Source organism: Dromiciops gliroides, chromosome 2, assembly GCF_019393635.1.
Source record: "Dromiciops gliroides isolate mDroGli1 chromosome 2, mDroGli1.pri, whole genome shotgun sequence".
NCBI lineage: Eukaryota > Metazoa > Chordata > Mammalia > Microbiotheria > Microbiotheriidae > Dromiciops > Dromiciops gliroides.
Genome location: NC_057862.1, coordinates 33,722,439 through 33,748,555, shown reverse-complemented (window position 1 = coordinate 33,748,555; position 26,117 = coordinate 33,722,439). Strand labels below are relative to the sequence as shown.

Below are 26,117 nucleotides of genomic sequence, written 5' to 3'. Positions count from 1 at the left end.
GGTATTCTCTCACTATATGTGAGTCCATTCTCCCAGCAAAAGAGTCCTGGGGCTGTGTCTTCTCCATTGTCCATGGTCCCTGGGAGAGAACTAGAAAGACAGTTGGGGAAATATAGCATCATTGACCTAGAGCCAGAAGAAAGCTCAGAGGTCATCTTACAACTGTACTATTGAGGAAAATCACACACAAAGAGGTTAAATGACTTGATCAAGATAACTAGGGCAACAAATGGCCAAGATAGAATCGGCCACCGTTTACTGACTCAAATACCACACTCTGTCCTCTCTTCCTCCTCCTCCCCTCCCTCCAACCCTTCCTTCCTTCTTTCCTTCTCCCTTCTTTCTTCCCTTAAGCCTCCTACCCTTTCTTCCTTCTTTCCCTCCTATTTTCTCACCCCTTTACTTCCTTCTCTCCCTCTCGCCTCCCTTCCCTTCTTCCTTCTTTCCTTTCTTCTTTCCCTTCTTTCCTTCCCCCTCCCTCCCCCTTCCTTCCTCCTACCCTCCTCCTTCCCTCCCTTCCTTTCTTCTTCTCTCCTGCCCTTCTTCCCTTCCTTCCTTCCTTCCTTCCTTCTTGCCTTTATTTCTTCCTTCCTACCTTCCCTCCTTCATCCAACCCTTTCACTTTACAGAGGAGAAAAGTAAGGCCCAGAGAGGTTTGGTGATTTTCCCCAAGCCACAGAGGTGGCAAATGTCAGCCATGAGATTCTAAAAGGCTCCTCTGTCTCTGAACTTGGCGCACCCTACCCCACAGCCAGCTGTTCAACTACATAGTGGCAGTTACAACATGACCACACCTAGGGACCAGAGTGAGACACAAGAGCCTGGAAAATGTGAAACCCTTGGAGCCAGGAGACCTGAGTCCCAGACCAGTGTCTGCCATTAGGTACTGGGACCATGGACCTAGTACTTTAATCCTCCAACCCTCAGTTTCTTTATCAATAAAATGGGAATAACCCTTGTGCCTAGGGGTAGTGTGGCAGTGGATAGAAAGATCTGGGTTCAAATCCTTCCTCTAACATATCCTGGCTCCAATACCGTGGACAAGGCTCACAATTCCTCAGTGACCCAGGGAGCTCTCTAAGATTATGTTGTGGATAGGCATTGGCAGAAAATGTTTCCACAAGATGAGTCCCCTACATCAAGGAAATCGTGGACCCAGACAAAAACAAACGAACCAATTGATCTACGTCACCAGGGAGTTCTGGGGCCTGAGGACCTGTAGCCATCCACTAAGGCAAATCTCTACCCATCTAGAACTCAAGTCTCTTTTAAAAGAGGCCTCTGAGACTCAGAGGTTAAGGGACTCCCCCTCTGTTGTCCCAGGAAAATCAGAATCAAAGGCAGGATCTGAACCTGACTCTTCCTGATGTCATCTGAGCAGCGCTCCATCTACAACCACCACTGTGGGTAAACCTTAAGGCACCATGGAAAGAGAAGTTATTATTATTCTAGTCCCTCCTTGCTACCAGGCAGGAATAACACCATGTCTGGAGACCAGCCTACCTGCCTGCCAGGGCCCTCCGATCTCTTCCTCCTCCTGCCCCGCCCCACCCCTGTGTGTCACCCTATCCCAATTAGCCTTCCAAACACAGTCCCATCCTCTGGGAGAGACGATTGTAGAGTGAGTTGACCTTTCGAAGGGGCTGGCCTCTCCCAATTCAATTTATTTACACAGGCAGCTGAGGGAGCGGCAGCCACATCACTGCGACTGTGATTTGAAAGTAGGACAAGCCAGTGAAAGAAAAAAAAGATAGAGGAAAGGCGGGGGGTGGGGGGAGAGTGATAGTGGATAAGGGAGAGAGGGGAAAAAAGAGAAGAAAAAGCAGGTGCAGACTATATAAAACCCTCTGCTTGCACAATACAACCCTGGACAGGCGAGTTATTCATCATTCCAGCCTCCTTGAACGACCTTGGAAGGAAGAGGGGGCAAACCTGGGAGCCTGCCTGAAGGAGAGGGGGAAGAAGGGAGGGAGGGAAGAAGAGAAGGGAGAGAGGCCGGGCAGGACTGAGATGGTGGACATGGGACTAGCAGGATGAGGGGCCATGGGACAGAGGGAGACACGTAGAACTCTGCCTTGGTGTTCTCCTTGTCATTGGGTTCTTTCCTTCCTCAATGGGATGGATCCATTACTTTTTTTTTTTTTTTTTTTTTTTTTGCGGGGCAATGGGGGTTAAGTGACTTACCCAGGGTCACACAGCTAGTAAGTGTTAAGTGTCTGAGGCTGGATTTGAACTCAGGTCCTCCTGAATCCAGGGCCAGTGCTTTAACCACTGCACCATCTAGCTGCCCCAATCCATTACTTTTTAGAGAAGTACCTGCTGCCAAGGATGTCCCCCCTCCTCTGCTCTTCCCCGCCCCGGGCTGGTTTCTAAGGCATCATAGTGAGTGTGGGGAAGCCCCAGAGATGGTGAGAGGTAGTGGAGGCCTGGATTCCAATCCCATTTCTTCCACTGACCCCATTGGCCAAGTCTCTTGATCTCTAGTCTCCTCCGTACATGAGGGGGTTGGACCTCTAAGGTCCATTCCAACTCTCCATCTCTGATGCTGGGGGACCAGCATCTCTGTGGCTTCACTTCCCTTGTCCCTGATTTTCGACCCCTTTTCTCTTTCCTCCTTCCCAAACCCCAGGAAGGACTATAGCATTAGGAGCTAGAAGACACCCTATAGATCACCTGTTTAAACTGCCTCATTTTACAGATGCAGAAACCAAGTCTCAGAAGAGGTGAAGTGACTTGCAGCACAGGTAGGATCCCGATCCAGGTGCACTGACTCTAATTGTTGTACTACTCACTGCAGTGGGCTTCCTTCTGCGGACATCATCTCCCCTTCCTTCTCTTCCTGCCTCCATCTCTTCCCCATTATCCTTCTTCCTCTTCTACATCAGCCTCCTTTTCCTACCCTCCTTTCTCTTTGCCCTTTATCTATCACATCTTCCTGCTCCATCTGCTCATCACTTGTTAAGGCTGGGAATGACCTTAAAGATCATGTGGCCCAACTCATTGTTTTACAGATGGAGAAACTGAGGCTTGGAGACATGCAGCCGCTTGTTCAATGTTTCACAGCAAGAGAGAGGGAGAGGCCAGCCCAGGACCCTAGTCTCCTGAGCCCCAGTCTACAACTCTTCTGCCTGCATTGGGCTGGCTCTCCTTTCCCTCCTAGACACTGAAGGGGTCAGACTGGTGGCTTTCCTAGGCCTTCTGACTTACAGGGGACTCCACATACCACAATTTAGTGTTAGCTTCTCTGCATCCTCATCCCTGGCCTAGACTTCTTCCCCCCCTTCCCCCCTCCCCATGATTCTTTCTACAGTTTCTCTTCCTTTCTGTATGTTTCTTCACACATCTGGTCTTACCTCCTCACCCTGCAGACAGCCTTTCTCCCCTGCGGGCTCCTAGCAGAGGCTGGAGGCTCTAAGGAGGGTGAGACTTGGTCTCCTAGGCAACAGGGTAGCACAGTCCCACCAGGCAGGGGAAGGGAGGGTAGGGGAGGAGAGAAGAGGAGAGGAGAGGAGAGGGGAAGAGAGGATTTTCCAGGGCTAGGGCCATCCAAGAGAAATCTTGAAAGGAGAGGTGAAGGTTGGTGCAGAGAGGTAGTCACACTCAGCTGGCTCTAGCCTCTAGACTATCAGAAAAGGGTCTTTCATTGTGAAGAAATAAGATTCCAACCTGTGACCCCTGGGGACCTCACTTTGGCAACTGGCTATCCCCACTATAAACTGAGTACCTAGTGTGTGCAGAACTTTGGGGAGGGGCTAATGGCTCCAGGAATCCTGAGTCTGAGGAAATAGACATGATGGGTCCTGGGGGAAGTCCTAGCTTCAGAGAAATACACAGTAGGTGCTCAGTAAATAGGGGTAGAAGGGATGAAAGTTTCCTTCAAGGAAGAGAGAGAAGGGATAGAGAAAGGAAGGAAGGGGAATGGGAAGAAGAGGGAAAGAAGTGAAGGGGAATAGAGAAAAGAAGGGAAAGGAGGAGGAAGGGAGAAATAGAGGAAAGAAGGGAAAGGGAAGAGGGAAAGAAGAAAGAAGGGGAAAGGGAAGGAGGAAGGGAGAAATAGAAGAAAGAATGGAAAGGGAAGAGGGAAAGAAGAAAGAAGGGGAAAGGGAAGGAGGAAGGGAGAAATGGATACAAAGGGGGAAGGAAGGAAGAAAGGAAGGGAACGAGTTTGGTATGCGATATTCAGAGTCAGAGGACCAAGGTTCAAATCCCAGACCTGCTATTTGTTCTGTGTGTGACTAACTAGCCTCTCTGAACCTCAGTTTCCTCATCTGTAAAATGAGGAGATGGGTCTAGATGGTCTCTCAGGTCTCTCCCAACTCAAAAGCTCAGATTTTAGGAAGTGGGATGTGGGGCAGGTCAACAATTGGAAATTGAAGTAAGGCAGATTTTTCATGGATTAAAAGGAAAAAACCTGGGGCAGCTGGGTGGTGCAGTGGATAGAGCACCGGCCCTGGATTCAGGAGGACCTGAGTTCAAATACGACCTCAGACACTTGACACTTACTAGCTGTGTGACCCTGGGCAAGTCACTTAACCCTCATTGCCCCCCCAAAATAATAATAAATAATAATAATAATAATATAAAAAATAAAAGGAAAAAAACTAACAAGTAATGTGATGTTGTGCAACTGGGTCCTGGAGCCCAGAAGACCTGGGTTGGAATCTCAGCCACCCCACTCACTAGTTCTTTGCCCACAGAGCACTCCCATCACCCAGCAGAGCCTCAGGCCGTTCATTAACAAAATTAGGATTATCAGGACAGTCAGACCCGGGGCACAAGGTTGTTATGAAGTTCCAATCAGATAATGCATTTAATGCTCTTTGAAAACCTGCAGGAGGAGATGTATACACAACCACGGGTGGGGCAGGAATCACTGCCCTGGGAGGTAGTGAGGTCACTGTGACTGTAGATTCTATAAAGTCCCTTTTCAGCAACACTTTGTCTGTGGCCTCTGGATGGACACTTGAAATGGATTTTGCAGACACAGTCACTCCCCACGAGGGGCTCCTGATGGCAGACAGCCCCACTGATGCAAATCTAGAGAGCCTCCAGGCCATGAGTAAGCATGTGATACACAGGGATTGGAATTGCAGAAGCAGAACATTAAAACTGGGAGGGAAGTTTCGGGCTCACTTGGTCTAGCCCCTTCATTTTGTAGATGAGGAAACTGAGACCCAAAGAAGCCTGGTTGTGCATGTTCTGGGCCTCTGGATGGGATTTTCCCAATGTCACTTAACTAGTCAGTGGCAAGGCTAGGGACTCCACACACCCAAGACGTGGCTCTCCCCACCATATCACGTTGGCTTTCCCAAGGATTATTTGTCTAAGTTGGAGGGGAAAGATTTTTGGGGAGGTCATGAATGGGGAAAAGCCACACAACTAAAATAGGTGGGAGTTAAGGAAAGTTATCACCTCTCTGGCTCAATCTGGGATGTCTTTACAGATAAGGTGAAGAAAGAGGGCAGAGCGTGGGCTGGCTTCTAACCTGGCATCAATCAATCAACCAGTCAAGAAGCAGTAAGTGCACAGAACTGTGCTTGACAAAAATTAAATGGTGTCTGCCCTTGAGGTGTTTCCATTCTCTGAAAGAAACAATAAGTAGAAATATAGAATGGAAAAAATAAGTATAAATTAAAGATTCAAAATATATTCAAGGTAAGGAGTGGGGGAAGGAAGGTAGAGAGGCACTGGCATCTGGAGAGGAGGGAAAAGATGACAAATGAAATGTATAGTCTGAAGGAAAACAGGCCATCACTGTTCCACTTCATCCTCATCTCCTGCTCCACCCTCCACTCCCTTCCCAACCCCAAATCCATCTTTGCATCTCCTCCAGTCAGTGAGACATTCCCCTCCACGTCGCCATCCCTATCTCCATGTCTACATCTCTATCCCCACCCATACTAATCCCCTCTGGAAGACAATATAGAGCTACAGTGCAATGGAATTAGGCCCTCAGAGAAGTTCCACACCTCAATCTGGTCTCCAACCAGCTCAGAAAGAACCTTCCTGTTCTTCAGAAGGAGATAAGAAGCAGCAGAGCCTAGAGATGTCTAAGGCTGGAGAAGAAGATTCAAGGCGCTGTCCACTTCTGCTCTTCCCCTCACCAGGACTAAAGGGCTTTCTGCCTCTCTCTTTCCTCATTCATTCTACAGTTACTGAGAACAAACTGTGTACCTCAGGCTGCAGTTCCAGTACAAGGACTTCCTTCTCCCTTGTTCCTCCTTTCTTCTCTCCTTCCCCTTCTCTTCCCCTTTCTCTTATTTCTCCTTTCTTCCTTTCCTCCCCAGACCTCCTTCCCCTTTTCCTTTCTTCCCTCTCCCACTTTCCTTTTTCCTTTGGCTCTGCTTCCTCCCCTCCCCTCCTTTTCTCCCTTCTTCCCACCCTCCCCCACTTCCCCTTTCTCCTCCCCAACCTCTGCAGCTGGCACCCCAGCACTCCTCTCTCTCCCTGCCCCTGAACAGTCCTGTTATTATTCAGAAGAGCCTCCTGATTGAAAAGGCCCCTAAGGCATTTCGCAAATAAAAATCCTTTAATTGGGAAGTTGTTAACTTCTCAAAGAGGAATTTTAATTTTGCTCTCACCCCCCTCCCGTTCTCTTCCCCCAAACCAAGGTAATAAATGCAAAAGGCTAATAGTCAGATATTCCATCACCATCCACCCCATGCTGTCCTCCCCACTCCCCCCCTCCCTTTCACTGGCATTCAAAGCTCCTAGAGCCTATGAAGATTCCACCAAGGGGCAGGACTAGGCAGCACAGTCAGCCTCCCACCCTACTCTGTCAGCAACAGACAAATTCTGTTCCATTCTGCAAACGCTGGTTAAGCCCCTACTATGTGCTATGCCCTGGGGATATAAAGATAAGAGACCAGCCCTGTGGTCAGAATGCTTAAAACTAACAGGGCCAAAAAAAACCCCAAAACAAAAAACTAATGGGGCCAGGCTAAATGGTCAGAGAACAAGGACAGAAATAATTATGCTATAAGAGAACACAAGATAAGTGCAATGGAGAGGTCCAGGCAAGATGCTATGAGCAATTTAAAGAGAATATTATTCATCATTATTATTATCAATAATAATTGTTGGTTTGATATTGATTATTATTGATATTTTTACTATCAATAAAACATATTTTATTTAATGTTTATTGATTAGTATTGATTATAATAACAATTAAATAGCTGACATGATTAGCTTCTCAAATCCATATATTAGCTTATCTGATCTTCACAGCAAGCCTGTGTAGACAAGCACTGTGGGTATTATTATCTCATTTTCCAGATGAGGAAATGCAGGTGAAATGATTTGCCCATGGTAGCAAGGCTAATAAATATCAGAGGTAGGCTTTGAACCCAGGTCCAGAGTTCTTTGCACTGAGCCACAGGACCTCTCCACTTCTGTGTGAAGGCAGTCATGGTGGTGCTGATGCCTGAGCAGGTCCCTGAAGAAAGAAGTTTCAACAGACAAAAGGGAAAATGCTTTCATCTTCTTGTCATTTTTAAATTTTTTTTATTTTTACTTTTTGGTGAGGTAATGGGGGTTAAGTGACTTGCCCAGGGTCACACAGCTAGTGTCAAGGGTCTGAGGTCAGATTTGAACTCAGGGCCTCCTGAATCCAGGGCCGGTGCTTATCCACCGCGCCACCTAGCAGCTCCCATCTTCTTGTCATTTTAAGACCAGATAGGGCTCCCTCCCCTTCCCCATATACCAGCAGCCAAATGTGAGAGGAGGGAGAGGAGGGGAAGAAAGAAGGAAGAAATGAGGAAGAGGAGGTGAAGGAAGAAGAGGAGGAGGAAGAGGAGGAGATAGTCAAATGTGAGAAGAGGAGGAAGAAAGAATAACTGAGGAGGAGGAGAAGAAGAAGAAGAAGGAGGGAGAAGAGGAGGGAAAAGGAGGGAGGGGGAAAGGAGACTGACATTTATATAAAAATCTAAAGCTTGCAAAATGTTTTCCATGTATCATGTTGTTCAATACTCAACAACGGTGAATAAGGTATATGCTATTTATTGTCCCATTTTATCGATGAGGGAGCCAAAGTGACTTTCCCAGCATCACCCAGTTAGTAAGTATCTGAGTGGTCTGAGCCTTCCAAACATCACAACTTAGCCATTCCATTTAATCGGCAAGCATTTATGAAGCCCCTACTGTGTTCTAAGCACTGGGGAGACAAAAACAACAATAAAACCATTTCCTGGACTCAAGGAGTTATGAGGGAGATAATGTACCTTTGCTCACACAGACTCTTCCACGAGAAAATCCAGGTCTTCTGGTTCACCCTGATCTTGTGTAAAGACCCGAAACTGATAGAGATCAAATCATTTCCATAAACATTAACTAAATACCTACTATGTGCTGGGGACTTGGAGACATGGAATTTAGGTAACTAAGGCATGATCTTTACTCTCTCCCAGAGCTCGTAGTTGGAAAGAAAGATTTGATTTCCAATCCTGGATTTGTCATTCTAAAACTCTGTGCATCTGTCACTTGACTTCTCTGGGACCTCAGTTTCCTGATCTGTCCATTGGGATGCTCTGCTGTCCTCACAGGGATATTGTGAGGATTAAATGAAAAATTAGGTGTAAAAGCACTTGGAAAAGTAAAAGTCTAAAGGGATTCCAAATGCCACCCATTCTCCAGACCTCATTCCAAGTCTTGCCTATCCCAGGAAGCCTTCCCTGGGCACCCTAGCCTGAGCACCCTTTCCTCCTCTGAATTCCTTCAGTCCTTATGGTCTGTTGGGAGCTATCTTTTCATGCCTGTGGATCTTTCTCCTCAATGAGAGTGGAAGGTCTTCAGGGAAAAAAAGCAGGAGGTCTTCTCCTTTGGTGTCTCCCATGGGCCCTGAAGAAGAGCTGGGCATCCAGATGGTGGGGGGAGCGGGGGAGGGAAGGAGGGCACGGCAAAGACTTGCTCCACACTGACACCTGCTGGGATATGCTGGGATTGCCTTTGTGTCCTCTTCCCCCGCCCCCATTTCCCACTTCCCACTCCTACCATCAACTCTGCCCAATGGTTGCTCTCTCAGACCTAGGTTGACTTGGGGACCCAAAGCCTAGTCCTGATGCCCTGGAGGGAAGAAGCAAGAGCAGGAGGAAAATGTTTATTCTTCATCGGGGCTGTGCCAGGATCCAATTTATTTCCTCAGAGTCCTCATTAGCACTGATTGGGTCTCAAGCCCCGAGCCAACTCCTGGAATAAACACTCTTCATCAGAACCTGCAGGTTTGGAAGCGAGCCCCGGCAGCCAGATCCCCTGCCCAAGGCAGGGTCAGGGCTTGGGGAGTCAGCGAGCTCACCCTCCATCACTATGAAATCTCACCTCCTTCCAATGAGAGAGCAGCTCTTTCCTAGATCTCCTTCCCTGATCACTAGACCCAAAGCGAGTCTTCCTTCCCCTGGGTTACCACAGCATATCATAGCATCATAGGGTCTTGAGCTAGAAGGGACCTTAGGGATCATTTAATGAAACTCCTCTATCTGACAAGGAAAGAAACTGAGGCCCCAGAAAAGGAAGGGACTTACCCAGACTTACAAAGCTACAAAATCAGACTCAGGATTTAAACCCAGGATCTCAGAGTCTAAATCCAGTGATCTTTCCACTAATCCACTTCCTAGACTATAACAGTATTAAAGGGAAAGGGGCCCTGAGACCTAGTTCCATCTCTCACATTTAGCCTCTCTAATGGATAGTTACACAACCTCTGCTGAAATGTTTCCAGTGACGGAGAGCTCACTACCAAATTTTACAGCCCATTCCCATTGTCGGACTGCACTGATTGTTTGGGATTATATTGATACATAGTGTCTTGCATTGCCTTCTAATAATTTCAGATTTCAGTCTTACATCGTTTCAATTAAGTTTCTCTCCCAACCAGACTCTGAGCTCCCCAAGGGCAGGGACTGTGTTTACTACTCTTTCTGTCTCCCTAGCCTGGTACAATCCATAAATATTTCATGCAAAGATGAATAAAAGAACACAACTTGTTTTTATAGGGATTAAAATGAGGCAAGAACACTGACTTTTCAAAAAGTATGTCTCTGATACTTACTATGGGACCTTGGACACCTACATCACAATTTCCAGGGCCGAGCCAATTTCTATGGTAGCCGGTACTTCTGAATCCTCTGGTGCTGTGCTATTGTATAGAGCTATTATAGCAGGTCCTTATGGACCTGCATTAATGAGGAGATGAGAATGATCAGTTACCATGTGAATAATTCTTCATGTATAAATGAAGCCAGTAAACTGCATATAAAAACAGCTTGTTCCATTACGTAGGTTAATGCTCCCTCGCATGTTACTTAAGCATTTTGTTAATAGTAGGTTAATAAATATTGGTTACATTGATGGTGTCATGCAGAAGGTCTAGCAATATCATTCCCTTTCTCAAGAATCCTTGGCAGCTTCCTGCCTTCTGTGGGACTATTGCCTCTGGGAGAGAGGGAAAACTAGTCCAACTCCCTTTTCCAAACTTATTTCAAATAATCTACCCCCACACCCATTTCACAGACTTTGCATTCTACCCAACAGGGCATGCCTGCTATCCCCCCAAACTCTACATTTCGTCCCCCTTTGAATATGCCTGGAATTCTCTCTCTCCCCTCTCCTCCAACTAGAAACATTGTCTCATTCCCTTCCTATGAGTGCTCCAGAGCTTGGCACAGTGCCTGGAAGAGTGGGTACTTAATAAATGCTTATTGCCAACTAAGTGACCACTCTCTCCTTCAAATCACCTGGAACTTATCCTGATTAATGTAGTAGAACACACCTTTCCCTCCTCACCCCCCAATATAATCTCCTCTAAGAGAGGGATCATTTTTCCTTTTTTTCTTCTTTCTATCTCCAATGGATACCACATAGTAGGCACTTACTGAATGCTTGCTGGATTGGACTGGATTGCATTTTGGTCACAGTTATATAGAGAGGGTGGTAGGAGATGAGAATAAAGGATTTCTGAGGTCCTAACCACAGTACAAATGCAATCTATCAGTTTCCCCATATTTAAAAGAGGAAGGGAATAAGCATTGATAGAGCACCAACTATGGGGTAGGCATTATGGTGTGTTTTCCAATTATCTCATTTGATCCTCACTACAATCCTTTAAGGTAGGTGAGGAAACTGAGGCTAACAGAGGTTAAGTGACTTAAGGTTAAGTGACTTAAGTAACAGAGGTGAAGTGACTTAAGGTTAAGTAACTTAAGTAACAGAAGTTAAGTGACTTAAGGTTAAGTGACACACAGAAAGTATCTAAGGCTACATTTGAACTCAAGTCTGCCTGCATGCAAGCCCAGAACTATTTGCTGTAACTCCTGGCTGCCTCAAAATGGGAAGAAAATAAGATTAATAATGCTTGAAACTCTCTGCTTCAAGTGGGAAGACAGCACAGTAAATAGAACATTGGAACTAGAGTCACAGGCCATAGATCTGAATCCTGCATCTTCTACTTACTAGAGAGGTGATCTTGGACAAGTCACTCCCTTTTTCTGGCCCTTCATTTTCTCACCTGTAGAGTGAAGGGTCTGAATTGGATGATCTAAGGTATCTAACTTACTGGAATTCTGTGAATGCCTGTGACAAGTTTGGTAAACCACAAAGCACAAGAGAAATATGTTATTATGATTATTGAAAATAATATAATTAGAGGGAAAGATCATCGATTAAGTATTTATTAAGTACCTACTATATGTCAGGCACTGGGGTAAACACTTGGTTACAAAGACTGGAATTAATAATGATAATAATAATCATCAACATTAAAGGCTAGCTAATATTTATCCAGCACTATATGGCTTTACATATGAATATTCTCTCATTTAATGCTCACAATGACCCATGACTTCAATTATCCTGATGATTCTCAGATTTATCCAGCCCAAACCTCTCTCCTGACTTCCAGTCTCCCACCCCCCCCAATTCCCTGATGCACATTTCAAACCAGATATCTCATAGATATCCTCAAGTCAACTGAATCTGTTATCTGCCCCTAAACCCTCCCCCTCTTCCCGCCTTCCCTATTACTGAAGACAGCACCATACATCCTCCCAGGCCCCCAGGCTCACATCCTGGGAATCATCCCGGGGCCCCTCACTATCTCTCACTGCCCCCACCCCCCTCATATCCAAGCTGATGCCAAAGTCTGCTTTGCAGCATCCCTCAAATATGCCCCCTTCTCTCCTCTGAAGGCACAACCACCCTTATGCGGGCCCTCATCACCTTGCACCTGGACTATTATAACAGCCATGGGGCAGAGGCAGGGAGGGGCAGGAAGGTCGGTCTGCTTCAAGTCTCTCCCCACCATGATGCATCCTCCATTCATCTACCAAAGTGATCTTCCTAAAACTCAGACCTATATCCCCCTCCGTCCAACTCAATTAACTCCAGAATAAAATACAAAATGTATGTTTTGGCTTTTAAAGCCCTTCACACCCACTTCCTACCTTTCCAGCCTTCATAGACTTTATTCCCCTTCATATATTCTATGATCCGTTGCCACGGTCGATCATGTTCCTCACCCCTGTGAGCTCCTTGAGGCCAGGGACTGTTTTGGTGGTGGTGCTCGGGTGGGGGAGAGAGGGTGGTGTTTGTTTGTTTTGGTGTTTTTTTGCCTGTCTTTGTACCCTCAGCACTTGGCACATAGCAAGCACTTAATATGTGGTGGTGAAGTAGGGCTATCGTTATCCCCATTTTACCCATTAGGAAGCTGAGATTGAGAGGTATTAAAAGACTTGCCCAAATTCACACAGCCAGTAAGTGTCTGAGGCAAGATTCCAATTTGGATCTTCCTCTGTCTCCAAAGTCCAGTTTTAGGGCAGCTAGATGACACAGTGGATAAAGCACCAGCTCTGGATTCAGGAGGACCTGAGTTCAAATCTGGCCTCAGACACTTGAACTAGCTGTGTGACCCTGGGCAAGTCACTTAACCCTCATTGCCCCACAAAAAAAAAGAAAAGAACAAAGTCCACAGTTTTAGCTAACAATGGGGTAGAAAACAAATGAGCAAATGCACACATATACATACATACATATGCACACAGGCATATATAGATGTAGATATAGGTGGAGGTGGAGAGAGAGAAAGCAACAGAAACAGAGAGATATAGAGATAGAGACAGAGATAGAGACATAGAAGTATATGCGAAAGTATTTTAAATTAATTTTGAGGCGAAAGGCCCTAGCAGCTGGGGACAATGAGAAGGGGATCAGGAATGGCACTGGAATGCGAATAGAATGAACTTTAAAGGAGCTGATAAGAGGTAAAAAGGAGTGTGTTCTAGGCATGTCCTCCAGAACATCCCGGTTTCCCCTTCCACGTGGCTTTCCCTTGACTTCCCTCCCTCCCACCCTGCTCTAGGCACCACTTGTACCTCCAAGGTTCTGGCCCCTTGCTCCTAACTTCCCTCACAGCCCTGGCCCCAGCCTGGTTGAATATCTTCACAGTGCTATGGCATCTCCTCAGATGTCCCTGGCTGTCTCTCTGTGGCTCAGGCGCCCCTCCTTCTCTCCCCAAAGGAGGGAGGAGAGGATGCCACTCAGGGGCTAATGGGAAAGGGGCCAATTGATCAGCTGCACTGATTTAGAAGTTAATAAATGTTAAGAGCTGCTCTATAAATCACAGACACACAGAGAGGAAGTGACCTGGACAGGGGGCTGAGCGAGTTAGCAAAGGGGTTTTATTTAAAAGCAATTTATCTCTGATGTGCTGTGAGGTGCCACCCGCTAGCTGTAGTGCCTCCCAGGGAAATAACCCGCCTCCCCTCCGCCTTCCTGGTCCTCTCCCCTTGCCAAAGCCACTGCACTGTAGGCTATGTAAGGACACAAAACTGGATGTGCAAATCCAAAGGCATCCCATAAAGCCCAGTCTCCTTATCCATCATTCAAGGCTTCTGCTAAAGTTAGACCAATCTACCATTCCATCCTAAGGATCATAGCATCAGGATTTCTGGGCTGGAAGGAACTTCAGAAGTCATCTAATCTAACCTCTAATTTTTACAGATGGGGAAACTGAGACCCATAGAGAAAAAAAGGATTTGGCATGGAGAAAGTGAGTGACAGAGCTAGTACTAGAACCCAAGATTCTAGACTCCCAGTGTAGACATGGCAAATCAGCCCCTTCCCTCTAAGCCCTGGACTGCCCTTTCAAAGTTCAACCAACACACCAAGGCTGAGCTCCAAGCCCACCTCCTGTAGGAAGTCTATCCTACTCTCCGCAACTAGAAGCAGTCTCTTCCTCCTGGGAACCTTCATAATACCTACTCTCTCAATTTCCTCATCTATAAAATGGGGTGGAGGTGAAGTAGGTGACCTGTGAGGTACCTTCCAGCTCTAACCCTATGATCTAGGGTCAAAAGACTGGGATTCAAATCCCGGTTTCAGAGGCAGTTACATGACATAGGGGATAGAGAGGTACACCTGGAGTCAGGAAAACCTGAGTTTAAATCCAACCCTCCAACCCTAGCTGTGTGACCCTGAGTAAGTCACTTAACCTCTGTTTGCCTCAGTTTTCTCATTTCTAAAATGGGAATATTAATAGCATTTACCTCCCGGGGTTGAAGTGATGATCAAACGAGATATTTGTAAAGTGCTTGGCACACAGTAAGAGCCATAGAAATGTTAGCTACTGTTACTATTATCCCAACTCTAATTTTAATGGCTTATGTCACCCTAAGAAAATCATTTTACTCCCCTAAGTCTCGGTTTTCTCATCTGTAAAATAGAAACATGGATACTCTCCAGGATTGTCAGGTCATATATTACTCTGGAAATGGAAGCTAAGATTATCTGTGTATGGACTAATCATTATGAGAGATGGGACTGAGCGTCTTCTCTAAACAGTGTTTCTCCCTCAGCACCCAACATCGTCCCCTTTAGGGGTTCTGTAAGTGTGTGTTGCTTTGAATTGAATTCAGAGGCAGTAGGAGTCCAAGAATCTGCCTTGGGATCCTGCATCCAGCACTTACTGATTGTGAGACCTTGGATAAGTCATCCTTATACTCTGGGCCTCATTGCTTTCCATCTCTGTAAAATTTTTTTGGGGGGGTGGAGCTAAATAACGTCTCAGGTAATTCTTCAGCTCTGATAGTCTGTGAATCTAAAATTCTTAACTTAGAGGCGGGTGGCTGGCACCATTGGCAGCACCTTCCTGGGGACCCTGGCAGCCAAATAGGCTGGTCACTGTCCCACCCTGGCCCTTTCCCACCAGCAGCTGAAGAAATGCCTGCAGATACCAGTTATGGGTTAAATTGGAGGGAGTAATTATTCTGCCTGGGCTACCCAGGGATAACTCATTAGCAAGAATATTTTAATGGAGATAACAGGACTTCAAAAAGCTATGGAACTGCCCTGAGGTAGGAAACCCAGGAGCCCTTTACTCTCCATGCCCTTCAACTTCCTTTACAGGCAACAAAATAGAGGTGAAGCCCTCCTAGCTGGAGCTACAAGGGACCAAGCTGGCCTACATGAGTCTCTGCACCAAGACACGGCTTTGTCTGCCAGCTCATGGGGTATGCTCAAAGTCACCAAGCTAAGAAGTGGGAGAGCCGTGACCCTCCATCTGCACATGTCCCCAGGGCCTGGGGACATCTCTAGCCCAAGACTAGAAAGAACCTCTGAGAAGGAAGTCAACAGGCTTGGATTCAAATCCTGACTCTGCTTCTGACTGGCTGTGTGACTTTGAGAAAGTCATTTTTCTTCTCTGGGAGTCAATATTCTTTCTTTTCTGTAAGTTAAGGGCAATAATACTTGCTCTACTTCAGAAGATTGTTGGGTTAGTTTTCCTAAAGACTGGGAGACAAGAAGCATTTATTAAACACCTTCTAAGAGCCAGGCATTGTGCTAAGCACTGGAAAATTATTATCTCATTTGATCCTCACAACAATCCTGGGCGGTAGGTGCTGTTATTATTCCTATTTTATGGATGAAGAAACTGAGGTAAACAAGGTTAAGTAACTTGTCCAGTGGGGTCACAGAGCTAGTAAGTACTTGGCTGAAGCTGGATTTGAACTCAAGTAGTCCTGACTCTAGGCCCAGGGCTCCATCCACTGTACATTCTAGCTGCCCCAGAGAGAAAGGAAAGTTAGGTCACCCCAGGCCAAGGATGAATCTGGGACTGACAGTGTCCTAAGGAACCTTTGAGTAGATCTGGATGGTAGATCCAGATACAGAAGGGTCTTCAGAGGTAATTTAATGCAACTTCCCCATTTAACAGAGAAAGAAAGTAAAAGCCACAGAGGGAGGAGAAGTCCCTTGTCCAAGGTCAACACAGAAAGTTATTGCATGAGTTTTGTGGTCTTTCCCCGAGCCCCACCATCTTTTAAAAGCTGCTTCAGGGGCAGCTAGGTGGCACAGTGGATAGAGCACTGGCCCTAGAGTCAGGAGGACCTGAGTTCAAATCCGGCTTCAGACACTTGACACTAGCTGTGTCACCTTGGGCAAGTCACAACTCCAATTGCCTTGCCAAAAAAAAAAAAAAGCGACTTCAATTCTCCTCCTAGACCACAACTAACCAGGTGATTTGTAACTTACTTTGGGTCACAGGAGCAAAAGCTAGAAGGGACCTTAGAGGTTCTCATTTTTACAGATAAGGAACCCCAGCCATGGGAAAGCCCAGTAAGAAATGACATTCTCAAGGTCATATAGAGAGTAAGGGGCAGAGCCAGAAAATGAAGCCAGGTCCTCCAGCTCACATCCTGATGGTTGGCAGCCACCCTTGAGACCCTATGACCTTGCTCAAATGAGCCAAATGGTGAAAGTAAAATGTAGATGGTCCACACACACCTACCCCCTCTGATGCTTAGCCTTTAATTTTTAAATTTTTTAAATAATAAATTTAACAAATATCAGCAAACATGAACATTTTGAAGAAGGGAAAAACTTTACATATGAAACTATGAACCTGGGGGCTTTTAAGTTGTGTATTAAATTTAACACAGAAGTAATAAGACTAGGGGCAGCTAGGTGGTGCAGTGGATAGAGCACTGGCCCTGGAGTCAGGAGGACCCGAGTTCAAATCCAGCCTCAGACCCTTAACACTTACTAGCTGTGTGACCCTGGGCAAGTCACTTAACCCCAACTGCCTCCCTAAAAAAATAATAATAATAAAAAAAAGAAGTAATAAGACTACCCTGTTTGACTGTGTTCCCTTCTGAACTGCCTTCTTGCTCACTCCTTGCTGATCCACACTTGCCCTCTGGACCCTGCCTGAATCAAAGAGGCTCATGGACCCAGAAGAAAGTTGGCCTTAATAGGAAGAGGGGGCAGCACCTCTTCATTTACAATGCTCCAGTACAGCCCCTTGGCTTAGTTTTCAAAGGGCAGAACACAGCCATTTATCTGTAAGCCCCTCGCAACTGAATCCTCTCACAGGGAACCAGGCAACTTACCTTTGGCTGGAGGGCAACGTGGAAGGTGGGCAGAGATTCCCCCCTTAACGTGTTCAGCCCAGGATCTAGTTGCTGCCCCGGTCACTTTCCTTCCCGGGCCTGCTGTGGTTGAGGGCTCAGAGATAGTGGGGGCAGGAGGCTGTGGTGGAAAAGAGGAGATGGGGATCAGGGGTGAAGGTCATCACAAAGCCTCTTGTGGGGTTGGAAGCTGCTCCCCAGCCCAGCCCAGCCCAGCCCGGCCCAGCAGGTAGATTACTGCTGAGATCTGACCCACCACACCTTGCTGGCCTGGAGGAATCACTGGACCTTGGTTGCAAAGGACACACATTCCCAGCTTAGCCCCTAATACCCAGGCAGCAACTAAGCCGCTTACCCCCACGGCACCCCCACCCCAAGCGCACACACAGAACACTCAAATATTTGATTCAATGCAGAGGTCTCAGGGCTGGGAAGGAACATAGGATCCTACATCTAGAGCAAGAAGGTCCCTCAAAAGCTGTTTAGCTCAGCCACCTCATTGTACTCTTTTTTTTGGGGGGGGGGATGAGGCAATTGGGGTTAAGTGACTTGCCCAGGGTCACACAGCTAGTAAGTGTTAAGTGTCTGAGGCCAGATTTGAACTCAGGTCCTCCTGAATCCAGGGCCAGTGGGTGCTCTATCCACTGTGCCACCTAGCTGCCTGTACTCTTTTTTTTTTTTTTTTTTTTTGCAGAGGCCCAAGAGAGACCAATGACTTGCCTAAGGTCACTCAGGTAAACTATATTTAGCAGAGTTGGAGTTTCCACCACACGTGACGAAGCTGTCACTACCTGAAAGCTCCCTTGCACATGCCCTGGTTCTCACGTGCTCTTTCCTCTGGTGTTTTCTTTGTCAGGATGTCCTTCATAGGTCACCTTCAAGCTCGGTCTCTAAACAATCACCCTCTGACCCCTCTGCCTCTGAGAGGGCTTTCTTTCTCTTCAGCTGATTCACCCTCCAGATAGATGCCCACTGCCCATATAGGTCACCTCGGGCACTTGGCCTGCCTGGCCTGTTTCCTCATCTCTACAATGAGAGGATCTGAGTAATGGTCTAAGATTCCCTTCAATTCTATGTCTATGAGCTCATGACTCACGGAGTCGATGACGTGGGGGATGGGGGTGGAGGGCTCTCTCTACCCCAGCTGCCAGTGGTCTCCTGGACCCTGATGCCGGGTAATAGAACTGGCCCTCCTGAGCCCTTGTTCTCCTAGCCTTTCTTCTCACCCTTAAACCGAGACAGCAAAAGGCAAAAGAGGCTCAAGGAAGTCACTGGAGAGGAAAAATCACTATGCAAAGTTTGAGTGTTTCAGGTTCATTTCTATGAACATGCTGAACCCCCACAATGACCTTGTGAGGGAGCTGTGGCCCTTATTGTTTGCTACCCATAAAGAGACCAAGGCCCAGGGCATTAGCCCAAGGTTAATCAGCTACTAAGTGGTAGAGTCAGGATTCAAACCCAAGCCTCCCGATCATCCACTGAGTCTTGTCCATTCTCTGTCTCTGGCAGCAAAGTTCCTTTCTCTCTCCGTACCCTCCTGCAGGAAGGAGCCCTATCATTCACCTCACCAGCAGTCACTGGAGACAATAATTTATCATCATCACCACCACTACTACCACCATCATATTTGTATTATTATTTCTATTCCATTAACATTATTAATAATAACTAATATTTCTCTAGAACTTTAAGGTTTGCAAAGGTCCTATGGATATCCATCACCTTAAGGATGCTTCATCTTGAGTATAGATCTAACATTCCTTTCTTTCTTTTCTTTCTTTCTTTTTTTGACATTCCCTTCTTTCAATGGCTCTTCACACTAACATACAAATGCCTTAGCTCGGCATTCAAAGCCTTCCACAATCTGACTCCACTGTCTTTCCGACCTGCTTTCACCCCACTTCTCTTCCCTCTCTTCACGTTTCAATCATGCCCTCCCCTGCCTCTCACCTTTTACTCAGACTTTCCATCCCCCCCAAAGGCATTCCTTCTGCATTTCCACCATTTGGAATTCTTCCTTCCTTTCAAAGGCTAGCTCAGATGCTCCCACCTTCAAGAAACCCTCAGATTTCTCCCCCCAGAAGTAAGGTTTTCCTTCACAAATGTCCCTCAAGCATCCATTCTCTCTCTCTCTCCTTTTGTATTCTATCTTGTATAATACCCCTTCCCCCCATACACACACACACATGTATATATATATATATATATATATGTTTGTGTATATATTTATAAATATGGGGGAGGGGTATTATACATATATACATAGATGTGTATATTATATGTGTGAGTGTGTGTGTGTATCTCACATTCCTCATTGGACACAAGTCTCCATGAGGGCAGAGACTATATCTTATTCTTCTTTCCCCACCACCCAAGACAGGGTCCTGCACATAGCAGGTCCTGAATGTTTCCTTATATTATTGCCATGCTGGTACCAAGAATGTAAGCCTCATGAGAGCAAGGGCTATTTTATTTTTTTCTTTATCTCCAGCACCTAGCCCAGTGTCTGGCACAAAGTTGGTGCATAAATAATGCTTGCTGGTGAATCAGTGAGAATTCTAGCAAGGGCTAGTATTTCTATGGGGTTTTAAGATGAGCAATGCACCTTGGATGTGTTCTCTCCTTTGAGGCTCACAATAACCCTAGGAGGTAAGCACTTGTATTAACCCCATTTTACAGATGAAGAAACAGATGGAGAGAAGTGAAGAAGTGACTTGCATGGGGTCATATACTACTAATAAGGGACTGAGACAGGATTGGAAAAGTGGGTCTTTGTGACTTCATAGCTGCCTCCACCCTCTTCCTGACCCAAATTTGTCCTGTTTTAGGATCTGATAAGCTAATGACTTCTTGAGAGCGAATGGGCTTAATGTGGAACTTCAACCAAGGGAAAGTGGGGATAATGTTTTTGCAAGGGGCAATGCCTGAACCAAAAGGATGAAACCTTAAAAAAGTAATTTAACTTTAGCTCTGGAGTTTGTCTCTGTTCAGAGACCTGGCTCTGCCCCGATTGACTTGAAAAGCTCAATTCCCTTCTTTGGACCTCAGTTTCTCCAACTGAAAAATAATCAGACATTAGCCTACACAATTGCTAAGGTTCCTTCTGACCATGAGGTTCATTTATCTGATCAACAAACATTTACTAGGCACCTACTGTGTGCAAGACTTTACAGTAGGTATTAGGTACCCAAACATTGCAAATAATCTCCTCCCTCAGAGAGTTTACCTGCTACTGGATTTCTATGACCTCTGACCTGGAGATGCCCTAAGGGAGAGGGAAGGGCTCAGAAGATGCTATTAAGGACTTAGCCTCAGCTAACCTTGCTGTCAGCATCTTCATAGACAATTCCCCTTGGTGTTGCCTGTGCATAAGACTTAAGGCAATAAGAGTACAGTCTGACACACAACCCCGCCCCCTCCATCCCAGGGGAACAGTCACAGCCCAGGAGAAACACACCCACAGACACACATGACAGGACACCTGGGGACACCCAGTAAGCATAGTCACACAGTTCCTTGGTACAAGGTTTTAGCGGCCTCCTGTTCACATCTCTGAGAACGCTCCTATTCTGCACAGGCAGTGGGATTAGGGCTGGCCACAGAAATACCAATGGTGCAAACCTCGATTCTTCTCTCTGCTTATGTGGGCTGGCTGCGGGTGTCCTAGATGCTCAAGAGAGATTTATGCTAATATATGGAGCTGCTGCCTTTCCACCCCCACAGCTCAGCTGCCCTGCTTTACTTGCTGTGCTAACACTCATTCTCTATTCTTCCAATGAGGGAATTTCAGGGACCACAATAGGTTAGTGGGGGAGATATTTTTGGATGGGGTGGAGAACAGTGGTGTACCCTCCCATCACACCATGTGAGCAGCTGCCTACTCTGCGTATGGGCAGACGCTGCCCTGAAAAGGACACATCGGAGCTAGCATTGGCAGCTGTCAAGGATCATAGGATTTCAAGCTGGAAGGAGTCTCAGAGACCACCTAGTCTGATCTTCTCTTCTTACGAATGACAAAAAGGCCTCAGGGAGGGGAGGCAGCCCAGGTGGTGCCTGGCGAAGGTGCCGAGGCATCAAACCCCATGGCTCAGGGCCCACTTTGGGCCACGGTGATTGTGGCCAACTTCCTCTATGCTGGTGCTCCTCAGACTGCCACCACATGCCAGCCTAGGTCTGGGGAAGTGGGATGTGCTTCATCCCACGTTCCCCTCTGTATGACCTAGCACACAACCTTCAAGACCTTCTTCTGCAGAGGCAGATTCCCCCTGAACCAGCCTTCTCTCTCCTCCACAAAAGCCCATCCCCTTCTTCCCTCTTCTCCCCGGGAGAAACACTCCTCAGAGGCCACATGTCCCTACCTGTCCCCAGGGCTCCTGGATCAGCCCAGAAGCCAGATGCTCTCTTTTATTACAAGATAATTGGTTTCAACAGCTTCCCTCCAACCCTCCCTCCCTTTCCCCCCCACCCCCAAAGTATCCTGAAGCTACCCGCTCTCCTCTGACATCACAATGGGTTTCCATGGAAATGGGACCACAGGCAGAGCATAAGAATGATTTGGGGAAGGGGCGGAGGGAAGGGGAGGAGGAGGAAGCAGCAGGAATTGATGAGCAGCTCTCCAGGACAAGGTGGGGGGATCTTCAGCGCCAATACCCGGAAAGCAAGTGAGATCTCAGCCGGAGAAGGCAGCCAGCGCCTAGGCTGCCGGCCAAAGTAGGGAAACCGCTCTGCAGCATGAGCAGGGGGCTGGGACGGTCTCACACGCCTTCCCTCCTGTTTACATAGGACTCCTAGATTCACAGAATCCTCCCGAGTTCTGTAGAAGTGGAGTCTCTGTGTTCTGTGAATCCATGTGCCGGCTGTGAAATCTTCTGGTGTTCGGATGGAGTCCTCCTGGGGGCCTCTGGGCATCCGCGGGATCTGTATGTAGGTGGGTGTGCGTTTGCCGGACAGCAGACACGCGTGACTCTGGGGCCCATGAGACTGCCGTCTTTGCAAAACCATCATTTTGATAACTATTTCAATATAACCGGCTTCCTTTGCCATCCTGAGTATTTTATTGTGTCTGTTTTAAGACATGATTCAGAGAAGGGTCCCTAGGTTCCACCGGGCTGGCACCAAGGGGTCCATGACACACATCAAAGGGTAAGAACTTCCACTGTATGGCATGGGGTGAGCTCATCACTCTTGTTATATTAGCCCCTTTCACAAGAGGAAGGAGAATCTCAGTGAAATGCTTGGCACTGGCATGGTGGAAAAGTGCCCTCGAATTATACCCAGAGGATCTGGGTTCAAATCCTGCCTCTTATGCTATGTAACCCTGCAAACGTAAAACACACACACAGACACACACACACACACACACACACACACACACACACACACACGCCTCCCTGGGCTTCAGTTTCTTTATCTGTAAAATGAAAGGGTTGGATGAGATGAGCTCTGAGCCCCCTCCCAGACCTATGTGCTAGAGAAGTCATGTGCACCATAGAACAGGAGCACCTAGTGGGTGGGGAGTATTTCCTTCTCTGTGCTCACATCCCTAGTGGCTGGGAGTAAGTCAACAAACATTAAGTTACATGCCCAGGGTCACACAGTAGGTTTCTGAGATGGGGATTTGAACTCAAGTCTTCTTGACCCAACTAAGTGGCACAGTGGGTATAGCAATGGGCCTGGAGTGAGGAAGACTCATCACTGAGTTCAAATATGGCCCCAGACACTTACTAGCTGTGTGACCCTGGGTAAGTCACTTCTCCCTGTTTGTCTCTGTTTTCTCATCTGTAGAGTGAGCTGGAGAAGAAAACAGTAAACTACTCCAGTATCTTTCTTTGCCAAGGAAACCCCAAATAAGGTCACAAATAGTCAGACATGATCATAAAGTAACTGAACAAAAACTTCCTGACTCCAGGCCCTGTGTAGTAAGTGCTGTTATCGCTCCCATTTTATGACTGAGAAAACAGGCAGAGGTTATGTGACTTGCCCAGGTACACACATCTAACAAATCTGTGAAGCTAAATTTGAATCTAGGTCTTCCTGACTTCAAACCCAGCCCTCTATCCATTGTACCACCTAGCCAGACATCAAGCTCTGAGTACAAATCCTGCCTCAGACATTTGACTGGTTGTGTGACCCTGCTAAGTCACATAACCATCTTTCAGCCTCAAGTTCCTCATCTGTAAAAAGGGCCTAATAATAGCACCTACCTCACAGGGTTGTGATAAGGAACAGGTAAAGAACTTTGCAAGCCTTAATGCTCTAAAGGAATGCTATCACCATCCTCATTCTCGTCTTCCTTGTCACAGGTTCATATGCTCTTTGTTATAGTCAAAATGGTCTTCTTGCTATATCCCTCTCTCATTTCTGTGCTTTTCCTAGACTGTCTCCCCCCATACCTGGGATGTACTCCCCTCTCACCTTAGCATCCTAGAGGCCCTACCCTCCTTTCAAGTGCTGCCTATCACGCAAAGAATTTCCTGATTTCCCCAGTTGCTAGAATTCTTGTTGAGTATTCCTGGCAATTCCCTTGTATTTATTTGGTATATATTTATATGTGCACATGCTGTTTCTCCCAAATAGAAGGCAAGCTCATTGGGGACAGAGGTTTGGTTTTTGTTTGTTTTTTATTTTGGTTTTTTTTGTTGTTGTTGTTGTTGTTGTTGCTTTATTGGGTATTTTTTTTGGTCTTTGTATACCCAGTGACCCACAATGGCACGGTTGTCTGCACGCTTCACAAACCTTACAGTATTATACAAATGTTAGTTTGTATTATTATTCTTGTGGTTGGTTGACTGATAAAAAATTCAGTTCAACAAATTTTCATGAAATCCTCCGCATGTGAGCATTTACCCAAGTCTTCTGACCTCATTTTCAATGTTCTTCCCATTCCACCAAACTACTTTCCTGTGGGGAACCCCTTGGGTTGGGTTCTACCAAATCCCAACCCTTGGAGCTTTAAGGAACCAGGGCTCTTCAGGGCTATGGCCCCCTCTATTAGCAAATCTGTACCCAAAGGCAGTAAGGGGAAGGATCATTTCTTCACAAGCTCCCTACAATTTCCCAGAGCTAACCAGCCTAGAAGAACCTACAGATCCCAGTTAGGAAGGAGTCCAAGGGAGAGGAGCTAGCTAATCAGCCTAGAAGGATGTCCAGATGCCAGTTAGGGAGGATCCTAAGGGAGAGGGGCGCTTAGCACAAGGGAATGAAAGAAGACAAGAACTTGCTTGTGGTCTTCAGGTTATCCTCCTAGGTACCCATCTACCTCCTTGAGATAGGACAGAAGGGACAGTCCCCTAGAAGAGTTGATTCAAAGAGCATTAGCTAGGACATTTAGGAGTGAGGGATAGAGTGATAGACTAGCAGTCAAGAAGACCCAAGTTCCAATCCTCTTTGTGGCATTTCTTAGATTTGTGACTCTTGGCAGATCACTTGAGCTCTGAACCTCAGTTAGCTCATCTGTAAAACAGGGTTGATGATACCTGTAAAATGGGCTTCACAATACCATAATACCAATTCTCATGAGTTTTGTGAGGCTAAAATAATGTAATTTATGTAAATTGCTTTATCAACTTCAAAGAATTATTTTTTTTTTCTTTCAACAGACCTGTGATTTCACTGAAATAGGAAATCAGCAGTGAGGAAACTCCCTCTATCAAGGCATCTGCTCAGAGACATAATTTTTTCTAATTTTTCTTTTCTTTTCTTTTCTTTTCTTTTCTTTTCTTTTCTTTTCTTTTCTTTTCTTTTCTTTTCTTTCTTTCTTTCTTTCTTTCTTTCTTTCTTTCTTTCTTTCTTTCTTTCTTTCTTTCTTTCTTTCTTTCTTTCTTCCTTCCTTCCTTCCTTCCTTCCTTTTTTGGTGGGGCAATGAGGGTTAAGTGACTTGCCCAGGGTCACACAGCTAGTAAGTGCCAAGTGTCTGAGGATGGATTTGAACCCAAGTCCTCCTGAATCCAGGGACAGTGTTTTATCCACTGTGCCACCTAGTTGCCCCCTCTGAGACATAATTCTAAAGAGTTGCCTGGTGCCTTGAGATAAAGAAATGCCAGCTCTTCTTTTAATAGGCAAGCCACATCACCTCTGAGCCTCAGTTTCCTCATCAGAAAAATGGGGATCAGGGATGGTTCTACTCTATACCTAAAGGGAGTTGTTGGGAAGAAGACATTTTGTACACTTTATGGTGTGATAGAAATGTGAGTTATTATTATGCTCCAGATGAGGCACCAGAAGAAAATGCAGTCCCTGCTCTTAGTCAGCTCACGGTGTGGCTGAGAAACCAACATATAGACCATAGGCACTGTCACAAATTCAAAGCTGGGGGGCATAACAATCATCTAGTGCCAACCCCCAATTTTATAGATGAGGGCACTGAGGACCAGAAAATTCAAGTGACCTTGCCTCAGGGTACACAGGGAAAGCTAGGATTTGAAAACAGATCCTTTGAATCTAAATTCAATCTGCTTTCCACTGTCCCCTGCTCTGTCCCACATGGGACAGACAGTAACAATACTCATCACTAACATTTATTTAGTGTTTTAAGATTCACAAATGTTATCTCATTTGATTCTCACAACTATGCTGGGGGTTAGGTGCTCTTTATTACTCCCATTTTACAGGTATGGAAATAGAGCCTGAGAAAGATGAAATCGCTTACTCAGGCTTACTTGGCTAACAAGTTCCTGGGGTAGGATTTGAATTCAGGTCTTCCTGACTTAACTGATCCACTTAGCA

The 26,117-nt window shown here is 46.3% G+C and overlaps 1 protein-coding gene across 4 annotated transcripts in view; it reads right to left on the bottom strand.

The window, feature by feature from the left end:
- The window catches only part of LINGO1 (leucine rich repeat and Ig domain containing 1), a 497,222-nt gene that overhangs the window by 413,738 nt on the left and 57,367 nt on the right, over positions 1-26,117 (bottom strand). For all 4 annotated transcript variants that reach the window (XM_043985051.1, XM_043985052.1, XM_043985049.1 and 1 more), the window contains one exon: positions 17,376-17,514. The gene's annotated coding sequence lies outside the window, so the exon portion shown is untranslated. The remainder of the gene's footprint in view (positions 1-17,375; positions 17,515-26,117) is intronic.